Source organism: Herpailurus yagouaroundi, unplaced genomic scaffold (assembly GCF_014898765.1).
Source record: "Herpailurus yagouaroundi ecotype Mexico unplaced genomic scaffold, PumYag 163, whole genome shotgun sequence".
NCBI lineage: Eukaryota > Metazoa > Chordata > Mammalia > Carnivora > Felidae > Herpailurus > Herpailurus yagouaroundi.
The window spans coordinates 60,424,036-60,433,657 of record NW_024412404.1 but is presented as its reverse complement, the minus strand read 5'-3'; the positions used below and the strand labels follow the sequence as shown (position 1 = coordinate 60,433,657).

At 54.3% G+C, this 9,622-nt stretch overlaps 1 long non-coding RNA gene across 2 annotated transcripts; it reads left to right on the top strand.

Moving 5' to 3' along the window:
* Nucleotides 1-499: 499 nt before the first annotated feature.
* LOC121037570 (uncharacterized) lies at nt 500-6,135 on the top strand. 2 transcript variants are annotated; one of them, XR_005793846.1, is made up of 3 exons: nt 500-824; nt 5,252-5,660; nt 6,092-6,135. It is a non-coding gene; the product is annotated as an uncharacterized LOC121037570 (long non-coding RNA). The 2 variants fall into 2 exon arrangements; XR_005793847.1 differs by lacking the exon at nt 6,092-6,135 and having other exon boundaries at nt 5,252-5,342; nt 5,563-5,734.
* The last annotated feature ends 3,487 nt before the right edge of the window (nt 6,136-9,622 follow it).

The following is a 9,622-nucleotide window of genomic DNA, read 5'->3' as shown; positions in this document are numbered from 1 at the left end:
CAGCTTTGGGGCCATCATTCGGCCAACCACAGCCAGCAAAGCACCTGCCTGGCTTCTCCGATTCTGCCCACCGCCCCGTGAGGCAGGAGGAGAGGGGCTGCGGGGGGGGGGGCCCTTTCACGGTGACTCCCCGAGGCGAATTCACTTGCCCGGGGTTGAGCAGTGAGCGTCAGAGTGTAGAGAGGGAACCAGGGCTTCCATATCCAACCCGTTTCTGCCCGCTCGCTCAAACTGGCCCAGTTGGCGGCCTCTCGGCGGGTTGGCTGAGTGCGTGGATGAGGCCTGTGGTGCCACCCACATTCTAGACCTGCCTCCGCCCCCGCCGGAGACCACACAGCCGGCAGGTTCCTCAGCCTCGCTACAGCTCCGTCTCCTGGGGAGAAGGACAGCTCTTGTCTCAAAGGGTATTTGTGACGATAAAATATAATGCCATAAAAACAATGCTTTATCGTGTTGCCTACGCGGTAGCTGTTACTGTTACTGATGACAATGGGGCAGGACCCCGAATCTCAGAGGCTCCATGTCTGTGCACTGTGGTCGCAGGATACTTCGGTTCCTGCCCGCGGTGCTCAGGCTCCTACACACGCTCCGTTTTCTCTTTGTTTCTCTCTCTTAGGCAACCCTACTCATCCTTCCAGGCCTGACATAGATGTCGCCACCTCCAGGAAGCCCTCTCTGACTGTGCCAGGTGGAACTGGCTTCTCCTTCCCGATGTTTGCACCTCCCTTGCCTCTCAGGAGGGGTGACCGTGAACGTGGGGGTGGAAGGAGCCTGGCCTGACCCTTTGCAGATCCACGTTGGAGTCCTGGGCCCATCACCTACCGGTAGGTGTTCTTGGGCTGTTGTGAACCCGATGCCTTACCTGTGACAGGAGGTCGGAAGCTTGCTTCCCAAGGTGCCGTGAGGCCTGAATGAGATCATTCCTGCAAAGCCCCCGCCGTGGGGGTCTCACACATGTTAAGTCCTCAGTAACGGGTGGCTGTTCACAAGTAAAACATGGAGAGCTCCCCGGTACTGGAGACCGTGGAACCAAAGCGCCAGCCATCTCTGCTTTGGGCTGGAATCACATCACATAAGGGCTTAGCCCCCCCACACTCGACCCTGGCTACGGCCGTCTTTGAATAGCAAGCATGGGACGGCAAATTAATGGCTATGAAGCAGGGGAACTGCTTAAAACAGGGTGGTCAGTGGGAGCTGAAGATACTTACAGGGTCCTTGGCACTGTTGGGGGGCAGCAACTCAGAGGCCCTGCCCCCGTCTGTGGAGGCGAAGGTCCCTCTCAGGGCTCAGCCGGCAGGCACGTAAGCAGGTGGGGGAGGGCCCCGGTCCCTGCACAGGGGGTGAATGCTCCTCATTCTGCCCGCCTTTGTGCCTTCATCACAGGGTCCTTGTGTTGACCTGCCTCTTTGCCCCCATTGTCTGGGCCCCCGGCCCCATAAGCTGAGTGCTGTCCTGAAGTTGTCTCGTGTCCATAAACGCCTTGTAAAAATCACCGGGGAACAAGACTACTTTATGTTGCTGGTGACTCCAGCCCAGGCCATTAAGTCTGTCCCGACGCAGGGTTGGGGCCTGCGGTGGCCTGGCTCACAGGCTTTGTGTAATCCCCTAATTAGGGCCCCCCGTGCGCCTGGTCCTGGTGCTGCGGGCCCCTTGGCCTGGCCCTGAGGGGCTCTAGGAGCCAGCGGACTCTGATTTATATTGTTTGATGCCTCCTACCCCTTCCCTGTGCATTTTCTCCTTCTGTTTCTTTTCTTTTCTTTTTTTTTTTTTTTTAATGTTTGGGGTTTTTGGTTTGTTTATTTGTTTTTTGAGAGAGAGAGAGAGAGAGAGAGAGAGAGCAAGCAGGGGAGGGCCAGAGAGATGGAGAGAAAGAGAATCCCAAGCATGTTCCATGCTTATCGCGGAGCCTAACTCGGGGCTCTGTCCCACGACCCTGGGATCACGACCTGAGCTGAAATCAAGAGTCGGACACTTAACCGACTGAGCCACCCAGGCGCCCCTCTCCTCCAGTTTCTTAATTCCAGTGCCTGGAAGTGACATTCTCCTACTGGGCTCTGCTCTTCTGTTTTCCCTTCTTAGGGCTCATTCCCAGCTGGAAGCTCAAATTCATAATTCCTCGAGGAAGCACTTTGACCATGCCATGGGGTGGGAGGGGAGTAGGGGAGTGTCCATGGGAGGTGCACAGGGGAGCAGGGAAGGGGGTACCCAGAGTCTCTCTTCTCTCAGGGTTGGACCCAGACACGGAGCAGAGGGCGGCTGGTGCAGAGGAAAGAGTCCCGACTGTTGCCGAGGCGTAGGGTCCCGAGCTGGCCCTCTGCTGTGTGACCCTGGCCATGTGCCTACCCTCTCTGAGCCTGCTTCCTTATCTGGAACTGGAGAAAATAACACAAATCTCTGTGCTTGCCTCATGGGGCTATTCTAAGGCCAGATGGGACAAGGGGTAGGGGCCGGTCTAGCTTTATGGCTTGTGACTTGTGTACAGGTGTGCAGGGCCCCGAGCTCAGAGGACCTGGCATTCGGTTTCACGCTCTCCTGTTGCCATCTTGAAATTCTTTGTCGTTTGGAACAAGGGCCGGCATTGGCATCTTGCACCGGGCCCTGCAAATTATGTAGCAGCTCCCGGCTAAGAGAAGGGTTTATGGCCTGCGCGGTGCTCTCCAGACAGAAGGCCCGGGGTAGCCGTAGCAAGAGCAGAGTGAGCCAGGGGGCACTAGCCAGAAACCAGGTCTGAGCAGTAATGTCATAGTGGGTATGGGGGGGTGTGGACAACCTAGGGCCATGGGGGTCATTGCTAGAGCTTTGGCTCCACCCAGAGAAATAGGAAGGCACCGGAAGGTTTGAACAGAAGAACGGCATTATCTGACCTTCAGTACAGAAAGATCAACTTTGGGGCGCCTGGGCGGCTCAGCCCATTAACTGTCTGGCTCTTGGTTTCGGCTCAGGTCATGATCTCATGGTACATGATTTCGAGCCCTACATCGGGCTCTGCACTGACAGTGTGGAGCCTGCTTGGGATTCTCTCTCTCTCTCTCTCTCTCTCTCTCTCTCTCTCTCTCTCTCTGCCCCTCCCCTGTTTGTGCTCTCTCTCTCTCTCTCAAAATAAATAAAACATAAAAAAAAAAAAGAAAGGGAGATCAACTTGGCTGGTGTGTTGGGAAGAGACTCCAAGGGTAGAAAGAGGAGAGGAGCTGAAGGCTGATGAGGAACCAGCAGAAATGGTAGCGACTCAGACCCACCTGGGGGGCAGTGGCGCTGGAGGGAAGGGACGGGATTCTGGAATGTTCTCAAGGGGGAGCCATTGGGACTCGCGACGTGTCAGATGTCATCCAGGGCTTCTGGCCTAAAGACCAACAGGGCGGAGGTGTCATCCACGGGGCTGGGAGAGGCCGTGGGGCAGGGGCGCGGGTTGGATTTTGGGAGGCTGGATGTGATTGTCCTTGCAGAGAATGTCCAAAGGGAGCTGCCGGCAATTTGTCCCGTCTGCACCCCCACGCCCCTTGCCCACTGTCTCCCCCTCCGTCCCGTCCTCGAACCACGGCTGGTCTTGTAACCTGCGTGGGTCAGTGGAGCGGGGGCAACCCAGCTGCCATGTGGTAAGGAAGCCGAGGGGGGTGACCGGAGGAGCCCCGTGGAGGGCGGTGAGGGTGACAGGCGGCTCGTACCTACCAGACACGTGGGGGAGGCCCTCTTCTAGTGCCGGCTGAGCTCCCGGAGGAACTCGGCCACCGGGTGGCTCCGGCCGGCAGCACACAGCGCAGCAGAACCGCCCAGGTGAGCCCAGCCCGGACTCCTGACCCCACGGCGTCATGAGAAATGACGAATCGCTCTTCGGGGTCGCTAAGTGTTGGGGCTGTTTGCCACACAGCAAGAGACGACGCGCACAGATCTCTGTCGGACATCCAGGCAGAAACACGTCGTGTGGGCAGCGGGATGCGTGAGCCTGGGGCTCGGGAGAGAGATCCCGTCTGGAGACATTGATCTGGGCATCTCGGACCCAGGTGGCGTTGGTCCTGAGACTGGATGCGATGAGCACGGTCGAGTGTGCAGAGGACGAGGGACCGAACCCCGGGGCCCCGGGGTCTTTACGTGGCCAGGACGGGGAGGAGGGGCTGGCGAGGGGACATAGCGGCTGTGCTGGGGGTCAGGCCCCCCACCAGCACTGGCCAGACCTTCCCCCCACTCTCTGCTGGTGCCATTCCTTCCGACACCACGTCCCCTTGTGCCCGTCCCGTGAGAACACGAGCTCATTCAGCTGCGCGTGCCCGCTGTCCTGGGCCCCCCACATTCCCCTCGTCTCTGAGACGGGGTCCTAGCAGGCCTCATGCCTCCTCACTCCGTCTCAGCCCCGGGCTCGCGGAAAGTTCTGCATCTGCGTGCTCCTCTGGGACCGCGGGACCTCCCTCCGCCCCGCAGGGACAGCCGTGGCCGCCAGGTCCCCAAAGCAGGCGGGAGCCACTCTCATTGTCCGAACACACCCTCCCGCGGCTGGCTGAGCGCACAGAGCTGGGCACGGGCAGGGAGCCCAGAGTTTTGGCCTCGCGTGCGTGGAAGCAGATGGGAGACCGAAGGGTAGCCAGTCGAGGGAGAGCGGTTGGGGCAGAGGGAACATTCTAGGAGAGGCCCCGAGGTCAGAGGGGAAGAAGGGGACGAGGAGGAAGGCAGGGGCTGGCGGCGGGGCTGGTGGACGTGAGGCTGGAGGGCAGGTGGGGCGGGCAGGTGGGAGCCACCGGCCTCATCAGCCCTGGGGTCCTCGCGGCGTTACACAAATGCCCCAGACGAGGACCCTTTTGAGAAAACATCGCATCACGCTTGGTGTCCTGAGGGTGATTAAAGACAGGGAACATTAGTACTTTTTGCAACATTAAATGGTGCAAATAGACTAGTGCTTAAAGGGATAAGTTTTATTTGCCCGAAGATTCCAAGATGTGCTCAGCTCAGCTCACTCCATATGTTGGTGAAGCAGGTCTACACTGCCACCAGATGCCTGCCCGGAGCCCACTGCTGTCAAAGGCTTTGGTGTCCTTTTGCTCAGTTGCTGTGTCTGTGAGATTGGTTTGTTGCTACTTATGTGTGGTCACTGCCCCTTCCCTGCTTCTCTCCCACCTCCCTCTCTCCCTTCCTCCCTCCCTTCCTCCCCCTCCTCTTCCTTCCCTCCTCCCCCTTCCCCTCCCGCCCTCCCTTCGTTCCTTCCTTCCTTCCTTCCTTCCTTCCTTCCTCCCTTCCTTCCATTCATCCCTCCCTTCCTCCACAGATTCCACAAGGTCCTCAGCACCTGTGCTGTGGGGGAGGGACGCCAACCCTGTCCTAAGACCCTCACCATTCACACTGTCACCCTCAAAAAGGTAATAACAGCAGGGAAGGCAAACGAATGCCACCCCCGACAGCATCTCCTTTCACGAGCATCTTCCTGCTGCTGCTGCCTGGCCTTCGTGTCTGTCCCTCCCTGCCCAAGCACCCTTGGGAATCCCTGACGTAGTGGACCGTCACCGGCTCTCCTCCTCTACGGTTATCAGGGCCAGGATCTAATTAACGAGAACTAACAGTCAGCAGTTATTCCGACAGCAGCCGAGACTGTGGCTGTCACAGGGCGTTATCTGGGCCATCTTTCCTGGATCCCAGGGCCCGGACCCCAGAGGTGCTGGCGCTGTCCCGCGCACGTGGTAAGTCCTGGAACAAAACCGGCCACCCGCTGCACTTAGATTTTATTCTCTTTATCACCCACCCCTGCCCATCCCCATGCTCCCTCCTCCCAGGAACACCCACCTTAGTGAAGTTAATTTACTAGAGTTTAGTCCTTCCAACCCGTTGTCAATGCATTACGCATTTATTAAGATATAAGTGACTCCCTGAAAAGGATATAGTGCCATTTTGTGTGTGCTTGAAAATCTACTTAGACACTATTGGCCCATAAATCTCATTTTGAGTTCGGTCCTTGTTATATGTAAATCTGGTTCAATATATCTGATGGCTGCATGGGATTTTCTTTTTTCTTCCCTCCGTCCCTCCCTTCCTTTCTTTTTCTTTCTTTCTCCCTTCCTTCCTTCCCTCCCCTCCCCCCCCCGCCTCCCCTCCCACTTTCTTTCTTTCATAGGCTTCATGCCCAGCGCCAAACCCAATGTGGGGCTTGAACTCAGGACCCCAAGATCAAGACCTGACCTGAGATCAAGAGTCGGATGCTCAACTGACCGAGCCACCCAGGGGCACCCAGGTGCCCCGGGAGTTTTCACTTTGTGAGTGTACGTATAATTTAGAGTGAAGGTGTGTGTCCCCACAAAACACGGGTGTTGCACTAGCCCTGGAGGGGAATGTATTAGGAGGTGGGGCCTTCGGGAGGTCACGAGGTCATGAGGGTGAAGCCCCTGCACGTGGGATTAGTGCTCTTATAAAAGAAGCTCCCGAGAGCCCCCTTCTGTCCTCTGAGGACCCAGTGAGAAGATGGCCATCTACCAATCAGGAAGCAGTCCTCACTGGACACTGAATCTGCAGGGACCTTGATCTTGGAGTTGCAGCCTCCAGAGCTGTGAAAATAAAAGTCTGTTGTTTACGAGCCTTCCAGTCTCTGGTATTCGGTCACAGTGGCCACACTGGACAAAGACAACACACACACACACACACACACACACACACACACCCATTCCGGAGTGATGGGACCTTACACTTACTCTTTGTGCCTCCAATCATGCTGTGCTGTGCTCCCTTCCCTGTGCCCCTGGTGGGGACACACCTGCAGAAGACACACCCCAGTGTCTGGGGTGTGTGTGTGCACACGCTTAGGGGCACTCCGGCATGGCTGTGTGCAATCCTGCGGCGGTCTGCCCTCCCGGCCGGGTGGGGAGCCCTGTTGCCGCAAGCTCACAGCTGCCCTTGCTCCTGTCTGACCTTCTGGGTCCTGTGGGTCATCAGATGGCTGGCAGGTGGCGTCTCCATCAGGTTCCCCTCTCTGGTGACCGGAGGGCTGATGCTGTCACTCTGAGGTTAGGCTCCCGGCTCTCCCCACTGCCAATCTCCGTTCACACCTTTGCCCCTTTGCCAGCGGGGCTGACCCTCTTTCATTTGCTGATTTGTAGGATTAACTTGTACAATTTGCATGATAATTCCTCATCGGTTTAGGCGGGAGGAACAACTTCTTCCCATCTGTCACTCCTCTGCTCTCCCCCCCAACCCCCACCCCTTCAGTTTGGGGACTTCTTTATCCAGTTGAAATCTTTAACTTTGGTGAAGTTGTATCTGTTGTTTTTCTCCTCCTAGTTTGTTCTTCTGTTCAAGATATTCTTCCCAGCTTTGAGACCATAAAGTTTTTTCTCTTTTCTTCTATTGGCTTTATGATTTAACTTACATAATTTAGTTCTCAAACTATGTGTGTGGTTGTAATATATTATACTATCATGTGATATTATGGAGGTATATAATAGTTTTCATTTTATATTTTTGTCTCTAAGGGAAGGTTTTTTGTTTTTTTGTTTGTCTTTTAATAAGCTCCATGCCCAACGTGGGGCTTGAACTCACGGCCCTGAGATCAAGAGTCACGTGCTCTACTGACCGAGCCAGCCACACACCCCTCATAGTCTTCTCTTTATGTACAATATGAAGACTTTCCCAATACCACTGACAGTTGCATCTAAAGAGCTTTAGTGTTTTTGTTAATTTTCCTTCTTTATAACCTGCATCGAGAATCTGAAGGATCTGTTTCCGAAGGAAGTAAATATCCAGGGCAAATACTTTTCTTTGCACCTCCTTGTGTTTCTTGCTTTCCTGATGCTAATTTGTTGGAGTTGGATGGCGATTGTTCATCTTGGGCACTTTGCCTCACCTGCCCTTTGAAGGGCAGCTCATCTGCCCTTTGAAGCAGTCTGGGTATTTGCTTGCCTAATTCAGGGTATGGATTTCAAGAGTCTGCTTTTCATCTTGAACTTGCTTCTTTCAAGTCCTCTTCCACGCAGGAAAAGTCTGAATTGCATAAGCACTTGATGTGCGTTCAACATTGAAAAATATTGTGAGCGTCTGTTGAAATTATTAAAACACACTGCAGTACCCAGATTAACGACTGTCAAATAATTTGTAGGTTGTGAACGAGGTCATTGAGTCACGGTGTGGGTGAAATGCTGGGCCTCATTTGGAGTCCAGTCTGAACATGGAAGGAGCCTGCATCTGTCTCACAGAGTTAGCTAATAATACCCCCAGCCTGATTTCTTAAATAATTCATTTTTCCTGCCTAAGTTGTGATGCCACTGACACCACTGTGGTGTGATTTGGGAATTTCTGTTCTGTTTCTTTGATCATCTGATCTGTTCCCTTGCCCAAACCGCATGCATGAATCTTTATTTTTCATATGAATTTTCATGTCATCTCGTAAAGTTCCTGAAAATGTATTGCTGATCTTGATGGGGTTTTGGGGTGATGGTGGGGTTCGGAGCTGACGGCCAAGAGAGAATTCTTGAAGATATCTTTGGTGCAAAAAGGTGATTTTATTAAAGCACGGGGATAGGACCCGTGGGCAGAAAGAGCTGCGCTGGGGTTGTGGCGGGGAACTGATCGTATACCCTCAGGTTGGGAGGGGGTTAGGGCTAGAAGAAGTCCCTAAGGTATTTTGGAAGCAAGGTTTCCAGGATGCTGAGGGGGTAGCTGTTAGGAAAACGCCATTTATTACATTTAGTGAAACCTCAGTCATGAGATGTTTCAGATGTATATCGGGACCCATAAGCTTGGAGGATGGTTGGGGGAGTTGAGATAAAGGAAGTTTCCATAGGAATTTTTATATGTTGAAGTAGATTCACAGGATCCTGGGGGGTAATGTTAAGCCAAGATTCCCTTTTGCCCCCAGCAAAGTGTCATCATCGAGGCAGCTGAGCTCCTAGAGGGAAGTCACTCTGCCTGTTGCAAGGACTCGTCACTGGGCATTTTTCATTTGCCTTAGTTTCCCACATCACCATGGCAAGCACTTAAACCCCCTTCCATCTTGAGGAAGGTGATATTAGGGCTCCAGGAAACGGAGTCTATAGGTTTCTGGAGATTAGGCTGTGAATAAGATTGCCTTTTTCTTGCAGTCTAGTGAGTTCTCCGTAAGTGGAAGGAGACTCCTGTCCTGCAGGACTGTGATCTGTATGTCAGCCATCTGCATTCTTTCCTTTCCCGTGTTCTGGGGCAGCCAGGAGTGTCCGAGGAGTATCACCACATATCCCGCCTGGCGTGTGTGCGTGTGTGTGTAGTGTGTGTGTAGTGTGTGTGTGTGTGTGTGTGTGTGTGTGTGTGTGCGCGCGCGCGCGATGTTAGCCTGTTCTTTGCCCTCAGCTCGCCCCACGCTCCCGCATCACTGTGACTTTGATTGGATTGGTTTTTTTTTTTTTAATTTTTTTTTCAACGTTTTTATTTATTTTTGGGACAGAGAGAGACAGAGCATGAACGGGGGAGGGGCAGAGAGAGAGGGAGACACAGCATCGGAAACAGGCTCCAGGCTCTGAGCCATCAGCCCAGAGCCTGACGCGGGGCTCGAACTCCCGGACCGCGAGATCGTGACCTGGCGGAAGTCGGACGCTTAACCGACTGTGCCACCCAGGCGCCCCTGGCTACTTTTTTTTCAACCAGTGTTCGCTGGAACAGGGCAACCCTGCTGCTTTTGATGTGT